Source organism: Sinohyriopsis cumingii, chromosome 12 (assembly GCF_028554795.1).
Source record: "Sinohyriopsis cumingii isolate HCF-2022 chromosome 12, ASM2855479v2, whole genome shotgun sequence".
Lineage (NCBI taxonomy): Eukaryota > Metazoa > Mollusca > Bivalvia > Unionida > Unionidae > Sinohyriopsis > Sinohyriopsis cumingii.
In genome coordinates, this window is record NC_142972.1 from 87,666,697 (window position 1) to 87,684,331 (window position 17,635).

Here is a 17,635-nt window from a genome sequence, read left to right on the forward strand (position 1 = left end):
ATTGACAAAACAATACAATAACATTATTTTATTATATTAGGAGGTTAGAACATTTGATTGGTTTTTGGTAAATTTAAGTAGTATTAACTTATCCATATTTAGGCTTAGTCATCCTGCCACTAATGATCAGATTAGAATGATAAGTGATGTGTGATGTTACATATATTGCTTGAATAAGGTTATTAAGGACGTGTATATGCCTCAAACTCTTTCGCAGTTTAACGCCAAGTGATTTGGTGATGTTATGCATATGGCCTGAAAGAGTCTTCTCAGGCCACACATCCATTCCTAGTATAACGCCAAGTGATTTGGTGATGTTATGCATATGGCCTGAAAGAGTCTTCTCAGGCCACACATCCATTCCTAGTATGATAAGTGATGTGTGATGTTACATATGTTGCTCAGATAAGGTTACTAAGGACTTGTACAGATCACAAACCCTTTACCAGTATAATGACAAGTGATTTGGTGATGTTATTTATATTGCCTGAAAGAGTCTACTCAGGCCACACGTCCATTCCCAGTATAACGACAAGTGATTTGGTGATGTTATGTATATTGCCTGAAAGAGTCTACTAAGGACATTACAGGCCACACATCCATTCCCAGTATAATGACAAGTGATTTTGCGATTCTATGTATATTGCCTGAAAGAGTCGACTAAGGACTTGTACAGGCCACACATCCATTCTCAGTAATAATGACAAATGATTTGATTTTATGTATATTGCCTGAAAGTGTCTACTATGGACTTGTACAGGCCACACATATATTCCCAGTATAATTACAAGTGATTTGGTGATGTTATGTATATTGCTTGAAAGAGTCTACTAAGGACTTGTACAGGCTCTTTTTTGTGAACGAAGTGATGGCAATATTTTAGGATCTAAGATTGCGACCTCGTCTCGCGACAGGCTTTCCCATAGGATAGGGTCTGCTTCTCCGGAAAGAGAAGGAGAACGTTTTGGTGTCGACACGGCAGTCGACAAAACCTCTATATGGTTCCTGGTGTTCTTGTTGCTGCTGCTCTCTTTGCTAATTCTGAAGTCTGTACTTCTCTGTCCATTCTTCATTCTCCTTCTTTATTTCCTCTCTGAAGAGCTCTTCTATCAGGTCTTCAGTGACTTTCAGCATTCTAACAGTGTCTATCTCTTCAGGTCTCGGTATCAGACTTGTCATGACCCAATGCAAATTCACGTAGGCTTTGTTCAATTTGGCTAGTCTTGAGCATATCTTCGTAGGAGGATGAGTCAACAGTGGATAGTCAGACTGGAGACTGCCCCGCGTTTATGATAAAAGCGCGGACGCGAAGGAAAACATCCCTACACGGTTTCGAGTCAGATCGCTAAATTGGTGTGATGTGAGGGATGGAGAGAAGACAAAGAGCATGGCTCATGATACCCATAGCAAAACAAACGACAAACGCATTATTTTCTTCAAAACACAATATTTTTATTCGAATAACTTATAACTAACAATTAACAATTTTTTTTTAACTTAACCATTCAATCAATGAACTAGCAGTTTTATCCAACTATCTATTTTGGACAAGGTTGACAACATTGTGAATGAAGTCATTGGGTCATTGATGTACACTATGTTTCCTAGCTAAAGACAAAAGATAACCATAATGACCTATGTAAAGATGGATAACAGTCTTCCATGGCTTCTAATATTCTAAAATGACTTCTCTCAAACTGTTGATTTCTAGGGTATTATCGAATTCGGCATACAGGATGACGTTCACGGTCTGGAGTAGAGTTTCTGCAAACTGAAGTTCCACACACAGTTGGCCAAATTTTATAGGAGGAAATGTCCATCGTCACTGCCTTGGTCTGGAGTGAAATCAAAAGCCCACAAAGTATAGCCTCCTGCATAATCGTCGTACGAAATGCCGTGACTGGTGTGGTTCCTAACTGTCCGGTGGCTTCGTAGAGGGACATGTACGATCTCAAGTAATTCCTGTCAACAAACTTAGGCTCGAAAGGTCGGGTACACAAAGCCTTGCCATCGCGACTGACTTCAATTTAGGAGACTATGTAGTGCTTAAACTGGAATATATTTTGATCGTGGACTCCGTTGGGTGCTTCATTGCGCACGATGCCATCGATTAAACGTTTGGGTAACTGTCCTTGGAACAGATGATCTTCGATCATGGATCGGAGTCCAGAGGCAATGGTGAAAGTTTTCACTTCCACACGTCGTATCGGATACTTGGTGTTCGTTCTGCTCAAAGTGTGACTGATGTCGTTTCCCACTTTAGGTAACACTTCCACACGACGTACATAGAGTCTGGCTTCTTGGATGATGGTTTTGTACTCGTTAGCATGGGCCATCAGATGGAATGCGGTACTGCTACGATTCAGTTTCAGGCAGATATCCACATCATTCAACAATTACTTCTCTTGCAACCACATGTCCAAATGCAAACGATCCGTTAGTTCTAAACTTCGTCCTTGCCGGATTTTCTTTCTACCGTCGTTAAAACCTATATTGTTAGGATCGTCATCTGCTGTCAGGGCTCTGTCGTTAAACGTGTCCTCCCTGCTGTGTCAGCTTTCCATATCACGCAAGCATCCAGATGAATTTATTGCTCTCTTTTCCGTACGTCAAGAGATTTTCCAGGTACGATCGGTAAGGCTAAGTATCCATGCTACTGATGACAAGTTTATTATTCAAATACAAATCCAATTCACTGAACAAGGAATGCATGAAATTCTTGACTGGAGCTACTCTAGCATCGGCTCCTGGAGCAGTGTCGTCCGTTTTGATCACGTTGACTTTCAGGTACAAGTAATTGCTATTCAGATCGATGTAATCGTCGGGTTAACCTTTTGGGAGCTGAATCCGTCAAAGAGGAAACGGAATGAAATTCGACCCATTGGGATTCTTGCATTTTCATCATGGTGAGTGGCATGGCAAACAGATCCAGTTCCGAATTGGAAAAGGCGCAAGACTCTTGGTCCATCGTTTCTGTTTCTAATATTTAATAATCAAAAACATCTAAGTCTCGAACAGTTCTTCTTTTCTTTGTCATTCTAGCTTTAGAAGTGTGACGTCTTGTGAAAGGGTGTTTTCTTCGTCGTCTCTTTCTGCCTTGTCCTTGCTGATTCGTCGGTAGTGTTCAGGGCATGTATAAGAGTTTCTTGTCGGCACAAAATGTCTTTGCCCGTTTGCAGCAAGACATATTTGCCTGCCCTCAAGAAAGCTTCAGGTTTTTTTTTTTTATCAATGATGACATTTTGGAGAAACTCTTAGCCTTGTGTCAATGCTTCATCTTTCAAGGCATGCAATCCTCGTGTCACGATCGGTTTCAACACGGGAACCATCGAACGAAAGGCTGATTTTAACATATCTCCTAAACCGTGTCTTCGCTGTCGAGCAACGCCTCGGTACACTGGATACATGACTTACAATTTGTTAGAGAATCATTTTCGAAAATGAAGTTTAACCGTGACTTTCCCTTTGGAGAATGGAATATTTTGTCCCAGATCTCCTTTTATAGCAATGTTGACAGTGTCAAAATACGACTTACTGACGGGCAAATAACGAGGATGTACAAATTCACGCTGTACGTGATAGGTGTTTGCACCTTCCTGGTCATTGGTCGTGGTACTATCCACTTTGAAAGGAATAACACGCAGTAACGGCACGGAGGTCTGTCCCATCACGTTGTACTCCACCACATCGGAATACACAAATATCAAGTTCAGACCTTCGTTCAGTTCTACCGGGTTTCCAAAAGCCCTGTAAAAATTCATATTACTGTTGATCTTGGGGCTCAAATTGTTTGCTACAATTTGTGCATGTCCACCAAATATTTCAAACAAACTACCATTAAACCTGAGGGACAATGTGTCCGTATCCTGAAATTTGATCACGAGGCAATGAGCCACTTTATGGTACTCAATCTTCACACTTCTTTAGGCTCTGTTCAGGGCTTTGCCAAAGGCTAAGTCGAACCTGTCCGCAAGAGTGTCCAACAAATGTTCACCACTAAAATAAAACCCTGAAGGAATTTTCAATGTGTAGATACTCAAGGATGGATTGCTTGCTGGTCTTGTGCAATTGGTCATTCAAGATTTCCACCTGGAAAGTGTTTTGCTTTGCGGTGATGTTTTTAGTTTGTGTCGGGTGAATGATTTCTACCAAAGCTACTTCCCAATGGGCTTCGTGATCTAATTGGATGGCCTGAAGTAATTTGGCCGTGTAACAGTGCAAAGTGTTGTTGGGAAACACCTCCATGGAACTGTCACTGGGTAAGGTAAAGTAAAATTGGTTGCTAACGTTCATAATTCCAGAGTTATGTGGCTGTTTGAGGGGTTATTGGAAGTCAGAGGCGTGTCACCACCCAAAATGGGATTGTTATTGTAGTTGGAGTGGTGACTGACATTGGACGTAAGATTTCCGTTGTTGCCGTTCGCGGAGAATTTCACAGATGGATTGGGAAGCAGGTAACCGATGAAACTGCTCAATAAAATGGTCCATAAATGTTTGTCTCCTTGCTGCAAACTCAAATTGACAATGGCTGCACCGATGACAGAATACACCACAAAGATTTAGCAGAAAAAGACGATTTGCATTTTAGGCACACGTTCTCCACACCACACCCACAAGGGTTGTTTCTGTAAATCTTGCAGAGAAGAACTGGGTGAAGGAGTGGTCGCTGCAGTGGTAGCGGTAACTTAGTCTGTGTGAAAGGGCATGATGATCACTTCTTTTTATAGTCGATGACTTGCGAAGCGTGAATCCAAGGATCAAAACTGGGTGGATATCCTTTCCAACGTACTTTGACTTCTTTGACACGTCGTTTGCCCACTTTACGGGTTCTGCGTTCGAGAATGCTTTCGATGTCGTACACGTCGTCTTCTTTTTTGGTGACACGTTGTAACTCGGGCAAGTAAACGTTCCTTTAAGCACTTCTCCGTTCGTGTCTTCCAATTTATAGACGGAAGGATGACGACCATGCACTTGTCCAGTTGCACGAAACAATTTGGTGGTCCAGTTGGGCAAGTAACCTTTGTCGAAAGTACGTTTGGTTGTGACAATGCGCACCAAATTTATTACGGACAACACTTCACTTTTCTTGGGGACAGCCACCGTCGGGGACGTACCAAACAGGCGATCAGAAACCAGCACTTCGTTGTCGGGAGTCACCTCTTGCGGGGCACGTCCAAGGCTTCGATGGTAAGATTGGTTGTACGCATGCATCAGGCACGGTAAGATATCGATGTACTTCAGAGTGTGGTGATGCGTAAAATATTTCCACACATGTTCTTTCAAGGTGCTCTGAAAACGTTCCACGATGCTGGTGGCTTTGGTTTCGGGATTCCCGGTGGTGAAAAAATGATTGTCACGTTTCTTTAAATCTTTTTGGAAGGCTTGGTTCAGAAATTCAGTGTCTTTGTCCGTTTGCCATCGAAGAGGGTGACGAACACTCGTTGCAGGGCTCGCACTAACTCGCTGTTCGATTTGGAAGTCAATGACACGACCCAGGCAAATTTGGAAAAGACGTCGATGACACAAAGCAAATATTTGTAGCCACGATTGTAGCTGGCTAAATGAGAGACATCGGCTAAATCGCAGTTGATGATCGATGCCTTCCACTTGGGTGCGACTTCTGGAAAACTTGCGTCGAATGGGTTTGTGCAAAGTGTAGGTAGTTTGTTCTTGCAGCCATCGTCGCCCTTGAGGTAAACGGAGACTTTTCAGTCGAGTTTTGGCAGCACGATACACTTTCTGAACTCCTCCGTAACCTGCAAGATGGGTTGGGTCGTAGTAAATGCTGCCTAACACCTTCTCCATTTTTGTTTGTTTGTTAATAAGTCAACCACTTTTCGCTGATGCTACTTTGGACAGGGCAAAAGTATGGTTTGGAAACGTGTCCGATGGGCCACGGGAGTAGAAGTCGAAGCTGATGGTGGAGGTGGTAAGGGAATGGCATTGGTCTTCTTTTCTTTTTTTACTTCTGGTTATGCTTTTTTTTCTTCACTTCTGTCAAAGGATGAGTGGACATCATCTTTGAACCCAAGCTTTCATTTCTTCTCCTTGAGGTGTGGGGAAAGGGCGCAACAAGGACGCTGCAATCTTACTAGTAATGGGAGCTGCTGCTGGTGTTTGAAAGGCTTCTCGTATCTCTTCTTCCTCAAGCTTTCGTGGGGTGGCGTGGTGTGGGGGATGGACTTTTCATCAAGGTCTTTAAATCGTTCAGAGTGGGTAGAGTTGTTTCGTCTAAAGTTTTCTGGTGAAAGAGTTGCAATTGTTGCAAGAGTTGACTGTACTTTGGCGATTTGTTTGTTTCGGACAATCCGTGGCGATCCATCAATGACTGCATCTCGCTCAAATTGGGATTGGGAGGCAAATGCTGGGCTCGATGTTCTTGCCAACGATGGTATTCCATCCATCGTTTGTAAGGCACTAAAACTAGGGTCACATCGGAGATCTTGGGACTCAAGAGGTCCCTTTAATTTTGCTCCCACTAGTCATCCCAACATGGTTCCCAATACTCCTTTCACAAAAAGTTCCTAACAATAGCAACAAAATTCCTCCACGTTGGACCAACATCTTTGTCTTTTGACGAATTGGGATTTTCTTTTGAACCATTTGGCGAAGAACGTGACGATGTTTGCCTAGGCATTGCTTCTGGTGTTTTGACAAAGGGATCGTGCCTTTCAAGACGTTCAAACAACATTCACACACGGTATCGATGACATATTTGGAGGCCGTTTGAATGAGCTTTTTTTCGCATTGTTGGAGAAGCTTTGTACAGGACAGAGAACATATCTCCATGTTTGACTAAACGAGGAGGCAGTCCTTTCCTTTTATTTCCTTTGGGTTTAGATGAGGGATATTTTTTTTTGGGGTGACATCTTTGAGTCTTCAGGAGCACATAAAACAATGATACCCATGCTTGTCTCAGACCTTTTTTATACTGGAATGCGTCGCCACTGATTGTCTTTACGTCATATCAACTTGATGACAGGCATCACACGTCGTAAAGGGGTTCGCGACGGACAAATCGCGTCAGTTCTTGCTTGAACAAATCAAGTAAACTCTGTAACATGCCCGATCTGTCTTGCACTTTGATTTTGGGAGCAGGTACTTTGTGAGCAGCTGCCACTGCAACTAAAGAGGAGGGTGTCACGACTGGAGGAGAAGTTCTTGGAGACACGGGCTTCCATGGTGTCATCAAAGGAGAAGTGGGTGAACCTGAGGCTACCGGAGACGCGGTCACCGTCGTTGCATCTCGTGGTTTGCGGATGTAAGGTTGCGTCCTGGCCGACGTGCATCTCTTGGGGGTAGAAACTGATTTCTGTGGATTTTTCTTTTTTTGGCGTTGTGACCTGGTCTTGACACCGCTGCTCTTTTTCTTCTTGGGACTTCGTTTGACTTTTTTGGAAGTGGCTTTTTCTTGGGGAGAACTTTGGGAGCATTAGGATACCATTTAAAGAGGGAGCGAATGATGACACTTCCTATAGTACCGCTCCCTCCAAGTTTCAAAATGACTTGCTTATTGGTTTGAGTGTCGATGCGGAGATCGGCCAGTTGGGGCAAGGCTACATTGTTTCTATAAAAAAAGCGTTTGGTTTGAAGATGAATCTGAATGATGCCTTGCAGTAATTGACGTGCTGTCACCGTAAAGAATCGTAAGACTTCTTTGCGACTGGCTTCTATGACACGAGCACGTATTTGTGGATTTATTCGCGACTGATGCCATGCAAGGCATGAATCAATTTGACGGGAAGATGAGACTGAAGGGACGTCATGTTGACACTGTGGAGTTTGTGTGGCATCGTCGTACGCCTGAGTTAGCCAAGGCGTTCCTAACTGTTTGGCTAAGACTTGCACTTGGGATTTATATCGAGGGCCTTTAAACAAGACCACGTAATGAGCATTAAGACTGATGGTACGATGGTACGATGGGCTTTACTTTGTTGAAACAAATTTTGACTGATGTAAATGACACTGACTTTACGATGATGCACTTTGCGCGGAAACCACAGTTTAATTTCTTATTCGTCTTCTCCTAACATGTCCAAAATGACCAGATGGGTTTGACGTGGGTCAGACACGATTCCGTCGTCTTCGTTAGGAATGCCTTCCACAAACACGATGGAATCGCAAGAGACTGTACACCGATTGCCACTCTTTGTAACACCACACGATTCGTTGAGGTGGACGATCGATCAAATTATGTTTATGTTTGATCAAACGTTTGACAAAGTCGGTTTTGCCTGAACCGCTAGGTCCAGCAATGAGCATGTTAACGGAATGGCGAAGATACAAAGCCTCCCAACTGGCACGATCTGACTTTGAAAGTGGCGGAAGAGGAAGCAGAGACAGCAGATGTATCCATACTGTCAGGAATGTCACTTGTGGTACGAAGATAGACAAGACAAGATTTTATATACATTTTCAGAACACGCTTATTGATGTTTAAAAATAAACACGAAAAACTAAAATACATAAAAGCCAAAGGCTTAAGTACAACGATAAAATGCACTTTCAATACGGCAAAGTTCACCACTCGACTGGTACGATAATTCAGAGTCAATCCTTTCACTTTGCACTTCGTGTGCACTTCTCCTTGTTTGTCCCGGTATTCGTAGCCGTAATTTTTAGGACCACCACTCGCGAAACATAAAATGTTCTCGTCGGGGTGCTCGTCTGTCCAGGCTCCTAAATGGTCTCCTTCGATGTCAGGGTGATGTTGACTCGGGTGATCTATGTAGATGCAACTGTCCATGTCAAAGTACAGGACACGTTCCCTTAACAGTTCTAAAGCTTTGTATAATTTTAAGCGAGAATGAGCTGTCACGTAAGCCGCAATGACGACATTTCCAAATTCGTCGGCTTGTATAAAGTATAGATCTTCTTCGTAATTGACTAATATCAAATCCTCACGAACGACGTCCACGTGTTTCATGTATTTGGTTTTGTCGTGAATCATCTGGAAGTAGCGGGAAGGTTCTGTGTCAAATATTCCGTCTTGGGTAAACACGGTTGTTGTGCCATTTTACTCAACAAGCAATTTAACATCACTTTGACAAACGATCGCCTGCCTTCGTTTTTCTCGATGTAGTCTAAAGCAATGCCTTCTTGTGCCCAGTAATTCTCTTTGAATGTCTTTTGGTCTTCGGGAGTGTGACACCAAGAAGGATAGCCGCTGGCTTCTTATTTCAGTTTCTAAAGGCATCCACGTAGTCTGCGAAAATGCCTTTCTGAGTTATTTCACCATTGTGCTATTGTTGTGTCATGGGAAAGTGGTACATTTCGTACACTTTTAACAGGTAGTATCCCAGGTCCAGAGCTTTTAACAATTCCACGCTGACCCACATTCCCGTCAAGGCGCGTTCTTCCTGGGTGTGCTGACAAGGCTGGTCTTGGTTGCACGTTTTGGCACAAGTACGGCACAAGGGAAACATCAGTTTGTATTGGCAATGGTGAGGTAACACGGAAAGTCCGTGGGAGGCAAAACCTTGCACTTGATCAAGCCTTCGTATTGTCGAATGTGGTCCAGGTCGATGTGTTCCGTCAACAATTGTATCTGCCCTGCAGGAAAGCGACAATATTTGCACACGTAAGGATACAGCGAAGATACGTCCAAATATTTGATTTCTTCTCCTTTCTCATAACCAGCGTGGTATAGCAAACAGGTGGCATATGTCCTTCATCCGTACAAACTGTTGCTCGGGTTCAGGAGGTCCATCAAATTGTATATTTCCACGATGCGTTTAAACTTGGGATCGGTTTTCAAACGGTTATTGTACTCGTGTTCACACATTTCCATCACTTGGTATCCTCGCTGTTCTAACTTCAAGCGTCGCTGACAAGTGGCCTGGTACAAATCTTCGGTGGTTCATTTGTTAAAATTGATTTTTAGTGCCACGTTCAGGGTAGCGTGAAATGAGCAACCGTTAAACTCGTACACGATCTTGGGGTTTTCTTAGTCCGAGCAATCTACCGAATACGTTCCGATGGTCTTTTCGCCCCCTCCGCATCGGGCATGCTCAATCCATTTGTCTTCCTTGTCGCACAAGTAATGTAACCAGCGTAGGGCTTTGACTGAATACTGACGTTTGACAAAGTTGGTCGTTTGAGGACTGATGACAGTCAGGGCGTTTTCAGGCATGAATCGCTGTAGTTACACTCAGGAATACGCTTTGGCAATGGTGCAAGCTTCTTTCAAAGGATCAATCCCTCCGTGTTCCATGAACAGTTTTCGAAATTTTCGACAGCAACGCCATAAAATATCCACATCGAAACGACAATACTTTAACATTTCTTCAAGAAAGTGGAAAGGGTCCGAGGCGTGAGCCTGGTACCAAGGTAAAACGCTTCTCGTTGTTCGGTACGCATGTTGTCGGGGTCGTAGTCTTTAGCCTCAGGTAAATGCGGTGGAACGGCATGTTGATTAGCTTCAGTATTGAAAAAGTGTGGAAAATAACCTTTGGCTATTTTTCTCATTTAAAACGTTTTCGGCATTCGACTCAAAGGCATGGCCAAATAACTCATCCACTTTTTAAACTGTACTTGTCCCACTTGCATGGAATTGGTTTTGACTATGATCAAAAAGACTTTATGACGTTTGGTGCCTTGTTCCGTATGGAACCTCAAAAGAAACTGTCCATCGTATCCCGAGAAATTGTGGGCCATTACTGTGGCATGGCGATGACAATCTCCGTAACGTTCGATGTCCTCTATGCTCCACGTCTCGTCGATGGGGTCTAAGATCCATTGGGCAAAATTGGCCAGTGTGCTTGGCCCTCGAAAGATTTTTTCACGTCCTCCAGGAATCTTACTGCATTGAGGGCAATGACTTAAGATAGGTTCTTGGATGTACTTATCGCACGCTCGATGAGCCACGCAGAAATTAGAAATGTGAACGCCAGTCTCTTGCATGCATTCGAAATCGAAAACGATGAAATTGCCTTTCTTCTTGTGGTCATCTTCCTCCTCTTGTTGGAGTTAGTATTTTTGAATGTAGCATTGGTGTTCCAAGTCCAGCATTTGGTGACAAATGTGACATTTATTTCATGGACATACGTGTGCCTTGGCATTATTGGTACGTATGCCTAGTCCACACGTGGGACACAATCTCAGCAGTTGACAAGCAAATTTCTGCGGTGAACCTTGCGTCTTTAGATATTGTTGGTAACAGGCAGGGCTGACAAAAGTGCGCTGACAAACTGAACAATGCACTCGTTTTTTTCCTTCGTCTAGACAGGGTTGAGAGGCCAAACATTCTGAGCATTTCGATCCACAATGTTTGTGTTGCTCTCGATTGTTATAGCCTTACTCACATGTCTCACAAAAATATTTGGATCCCAGGAATCCGCTGATACTGGTAATGGCATCGAAATATTCATCGTGAAGACAGATGTGAATGTATTTTCCTTCCTTAAAATCTTGGCCTCGAAGCAACAGAGGCCCACGCACTTTTGAGGATGCACTTTCAAGGTGTTGAGTGTAGCTAGGACATCTTGCAAATTTTGCATTTCAGGAATGCCACAGGGTATGTCTTTGGACAATCCAGCTTGTTATAACAGGAGTTCTGCTTCACTTCGTTGTTTCGCTCGGTCCGATTTTCGAATGTTCTCCCAGACCCTTTTTCATTCTACCGTGTCGTTCTTGTCGTCATACGTTCGTCCCACCACGATGGCACGGGCTAAACACATCTGGTCTTGAGAGTTGTGAATTTGGCCGAGGCTACGCTTAATGCTGAGAAGGTCGTCCACCAATAACACCTTTCTGCGTTGTCCATTCCCCTTGGGGAGAGACGCGAGTCATGAACAGTGTCGCTTTTCCATCGGTGATGTGAAATTGGTCGTTGGAATGTTGGACGTATTGTATCATGTCCATGACTCTGGAATGTGTCAGTTCTGCTGAGTTGTTAAACTCGATCCAAACAGGGGATTTCAAGCTGTCGTGAAGAATGGAAATTCTCAAGCGATCGTCTTCTTTGGCTTGACATTGGTGTTTCAGTGTGGTTAACAAAGAATCCCACATCTCGGTGATGAAGACCTTTGCATTCTCCAGTGGTACGTCGGACTTGAAATCTTTAAAATACACCGTGTACGTGTAAGCCGTGGTTCAACACTTTCTTGAGGAACACTTTTCCATCTCTCGAATGAGATTGTACTTTTCAGGGTTTACTGGTGACCTTTGGCTAGGTGAAGACTCTCTGGGTATAGATTCTGGTTCACTCATGTCATCTTCAAAATCAATGGCATGAATTTGTGCCAAAACTTCAGCTATTGTACGAGGCGATATATCACGTTTCTGCCTCTTACTTTGTTCTCCTTTCGTCACGAATGGATGCGATCGTTTCATCTTGACTGCAAAAAGTCAGATGACTACATGTTAAACACCATCGGTCACTTTATATCCATGGCAGTCCAGCTTATATAAAAAGGGTGTGTGTCTTGCCTTCTCATATTCATTTCACTCTCAAACCGAGCAGAACGACTGTAGAGCCTACCCAGATCGATCTTTTGATCAGAGCTTTGCGAGGGGTCATCAGAAAATTGTCTTCAAACAAGCCAACGAACTACTCATCCTCATTTCAAGATAAAAGTCAAGATACATGCTATATCTGTAAGAGGAAAGGGCATTGGTCTTCAGAGTATCCTGACCGTCAAAAAAGCAAAACAGGGGCTAGAAGCGACAAAAGTCAAGATACCTGTAATCATTGTCAAGAAAAATTGGTCTTCAGATTGCCCTAAGAAACAACAGAAGCAAGAAGAAGAAGAGAGGGGTTATGGACAGGAAGAAGAAGAGGTACCCTTCCCCAAGGAAGAACTCAGACACGTGCAGAAAGAGAAACAGGAGAAGAAAAGAAGACATGAAGAAAGTGAGGAAGAAGTGGAGAACAAAACTGTGACAGTGAAGAAATTTGAAAAACAGAAACAGTGAAGAGATACAAAGAAGAAGCTCATGAACTTTTTAGCGTGATATGTTGTGAATTGGAATGTAAAATTTGGACTAGAATAGGCCAGGCATAAAACGTAAGTGTCTCTTAGTTTTGACTTTTAGAATAAGAACCTACACTCACGCACTCATACATTCACACAGACAAAATGGGTACAAAAGAGCTATTTGAGTTTTAATTGATGTTGGCAATACTATCTCTTTTCCAGAGAAGTGTGGAGCCCTGAAAAGGTCCTTTGGGTATTTGTTGGTTTAAATCAACTTTAACTGCCCTAAGCCTTTGCCACGGGCAAGATCTGTTTCTAGTTTTCAGGAGGCAATGATGATGATTGGGTAGAAATCACTGGGGGTGGTACAGCCAAGCAGCAGGGGGGTGAACAGACCTTTTCGTAGAAGCGTTCAAATACCGAAATAAACCTTCCTAAAAAATGGGATTAACAACCTCAAAAATCAAAATAACTAACTGCATTGATGACTCTATAAGAGAGTTCCTCTCTAATAGTCCCTCTTTGGGGTTATCCACGCTATTTCTCCAACCGTAAAACTCGCCGATAGCGAGTACATTACAAAAACGAACCAACCTGAGGTGGCACCTCCTCTGCTGCTATTAACCAAATATTTTATCGAGACCTATACGATAACTTGTTCTGGGATCATGTAAATGAATTGTTATAAATCGATGTGGAGTAGCTTGCGCTCGTGAAAAGAAGTTTTTAAATTTAATTATATCCATGTCACCGCCACACCAAGTCTGATGAATATTTCGCAACGTATGCGTATCGACTCCATTAAACACAACTAAAATATTACAGTTATCTCTGATCACCTTTGGTATTTGTGTATAATGCTGGGTAACATAAATTACAACAGTGTTCTTGTGTCTACCTCGAGAAAAAATCCTAGATGGATTTGATTGTTTATCCGGCATCACATCATCATATACAACCAAATTATTAATAAATCCGTCTAAATCATCTACGGACGATGCTTCATCAATATCGGTTATAAACTCGATAACATCGATATCTTTATCCAACAATCTTGCATTTTCACTAAAATCTTTAAGTACATCGTAGCATCTCTGATCATCTACAGACGGGGCTACCAAATACAACTTATCCCATTTTAACCATCTCATTTTAAGATTAAGTAACAACTGTGTCTTTCCACTTCCAGATGGTCCTATTATTATCATTCTGATGGAATTCGATAACGCAGGATGGTGCTTGACAGGTTCTCGTTTTCGATTCGCTGAGAAATCATTTATATCCATATTATATAAATATATGGATTTATATTGTTTACGTTGTAGAACTAAAACCGCAAATAATGATCTATCTACGGTTACAACAAAAATGCGAGAATAGCATATGGTGGAAGATGTGCAGTATGTAACAGAAAAAAGTTTTCTTTTTTACCCCAAAAAGATGGAGGTGATATTGCCAAATTGATATCAAAGTTCCCAGGAACTCCGCGGACTAAATACCTAGGAGAAAAACATCTACCAGGATATAATTATTCTGGTCCAGGTACTCGACTTGATATCAGACTTGACAATCAAGATCAACCCAAACCAGGTGAGTATCCAGTAAAAGGGAAAATCTGCAAGACAGACATATTGCAGATGTGAAGTTGATTCATGCGCTAAATTCTATAAAAAAAATAAAAATATAAGATAATCATTCGCTAATTGGTTAGTAAGATCCGCGATGAAAAGTAAATTAGCGCTAGGGGCTGGTAATGTATAAATGCAATCGATTTATTATTCTCCAAGAGGATACTGGAGAGGTAAAGCAGCAATTAATAAACTTGCTGATGCAGCAGCGGTTAAACATTATACTGCTAAAGCGTAGTTATCCAAACAAGCAATCTGGCAAATTTACCTACCACCATCAAAACGAATTCAGTACGCGTATTTTGATGTTAGCGTCCCTAATGAAGTTAATCAGGCTGATATTCTGCTTTTACCTCATGATACTGTACGCAGAAAAACATACAAATAGAGGATATTGGAAAGGGAACAAATCAATTAGTAAACGTGCCAGCGCGGCAAAGGTCATACGTGCCACTGCAGCACATTGGTTATCCCGACAGGCAATATGGCAAATTTATCTACCGCCACCTAAGCAAATTCACTTTGCACATTTTAATGTCAGCGTCCCAAGCGAAGTTCATCAGGCCGATTTATTATTTCTGCCACATGATACCGTTAAAAGACGAACATACAAATACGCGTTAACTGTTATGGACGATGCAAGTACATATGAAGATGCAGAACCAATATCAACGAAAACAGGATCTGAAGGAGCTTCTGCTTTTGAACGAATTGATTAACGAGGTGATATACGATGGCCACAGCTGCTACAAGCTGATCCTGGCAAGGAATTTCAGGGTGCAGTATCATCATTGATGAAGCGACAGGATGTCAAAATACGACGAGGACATACTGCAATTCATCGCGGTCAGGCAATTGTTGAACGATTTAATCGAACACTTGCTGAGCGTTTATTTGGATATCAATACGCAAAGAAATTTGTTCAAGATAAAAGATATCGTGAATGGGTTGCAACATTACCAAGTGTGATGGCCGCGTTAAATAATGAAGTAACTCGAACAACCAACATGAAACCCATTAATGCAATTACAAGCGCGCATATACGAATACAACGACGTGATTTTTCAACGCAGACAGTACTGGGTAATGTTACCGTAAGATATTAATATGAGCCTGGTGAACTAGAAGGTGGTAAAAAAGGAGCGACTGATCCTATTTGGAGTATGACGACGTACAAGATATCTAGCATAACAAGATCTACTGGTATATCTGCAATCTACAGACTAGATTCAACTGCTCCTCAGCGCGGGTTTACACGTGAACAACTACAAGTAATTCCTGAGGATACGCAATTACCGCCGCAATCACTTAACTAGCACTAGTGTCAGCACCATGACGCCGATTACACTCAAAACAGGTCAACATCACATTTTCGCGTGTATGACCTCGACTATTATCTTTTCTATCTATGGTAAATTGTCTTGGATTATTATTTGAATATCTCCATAACATCACACAATTACAACTCGCACAATGATTATTCTGCTGTTGTTTCAGCGTGCTGATAAATTCAACATCAAGATCAAAATCGCGTTTATTTTCTTTTTGGTCATTTCGTTTATAACCAGCTAATTTTTTTCTTATTATATCATTGTCAATATCATTATCATTGATCACTGACGCTTCCATGACAATTCTTCGCAGTTGAGATATTCTTCTGACTCGAGAGACTGCGAGATATGCTAAATTTGATCACTCGATACGATCATCTATAAACCAAACAACTGTATCGGTAATAGTTAATCCTTAGGATGAATGAATCGTCATTGCGTATCCTAGCGTCCACGGGGATTTGTTCGTTTTTAACGCATCCTCAACAATATTGATATCAACTGCGACAATATCATTTAAAACTAAATTATGTTTCTCTGTCTGTCCTGGTATATCAACATCAATATTTTGCCGCCGAGTATCTGCTGGTCGATAACATAACGGAACTGGTAACGTTGGAAATTTGCCTTTATGTAACTGAAACAACCGCTGCTGAAATCTATCACGAGTTATCTTTCCACTTGCAACAATCAAATCGTTTGGTCTCAACGTCTGCAGAAAGTCGTTCATAGAAGTTTCTGAAATTATCCCAAGCATTACTTCACATTGAATTGTATTCGGCTGTAGTCTGATTAATTTTTTAAACTGTTTTAGTTCTTCATCAAGTGCTCTGTGATCATCATTTATTTCTTCGTAATAATCAACGAAATTTCTCAGCCAATCATGTGGAGATGTTTCAAATACGGGTGGTGGTTGACCGTGATCGTCGCACATTATCACAGCAGTATTTCTTATTAATAACCAATCAAGAAATATTTGTAATGTTTCTGATGATACTGTACATATGTCATCCCAGATTATAATCCTTAGGATGCATTTTTCTCCCATTCGATCAGGAGTTCATGCATCACCGTTCCATCGGAAAAAGCTGTAATAAGTACATGATTGTACTCCTCGTTGTTTTATTTATAACGCGAGTCTGTGTGTAGGTGTTAGTACGATCATATCTAAGTTCTGAAATAGTTCGATCGCTCGAGTGGTTTCACCAGAACCTCCAGGTCCGTTTAGATAAATCGTTTTATTTCTGGTTATTGGATCGTATACCGATGGTGCAGACGATAGTTTTAATGTTTGATTTTTTTTCTGCAATATATATCGTTAACTTCAACACCATCGGATTCTGAATAATCGTGTTTATTTTATGCTAAGCAGTGAATTACTTGATTTTCAAAATTAAAATAATATTGATATTTCACTGTAGTGAAAAAGTAGTTATTTTTTCACTACAGGAACTACTTTTTGGGTCAGAACATACTTACCACCCTTTCATTTTCTGTCAGTGAACTACTTTTTCCTTATGTACATGTCATTGTCATCTCTGTGGCGTCTGCAACCAAAATTAAAGTGGAAAAACTGAGTACTGATGAAATTGCAGTAGAACTATTACTGTCAGATGTGACAAGTGATGATGAAAATATTCAAGAAATAGATTTTCAAATGATACAGCCAAAAAATTTCTTTCAATGTGACAGATTTAATAAAGTGACTTCTGAAGATGTGGATGTTTCCTTGGAAGAATAGGCAAATATCAACACCAAA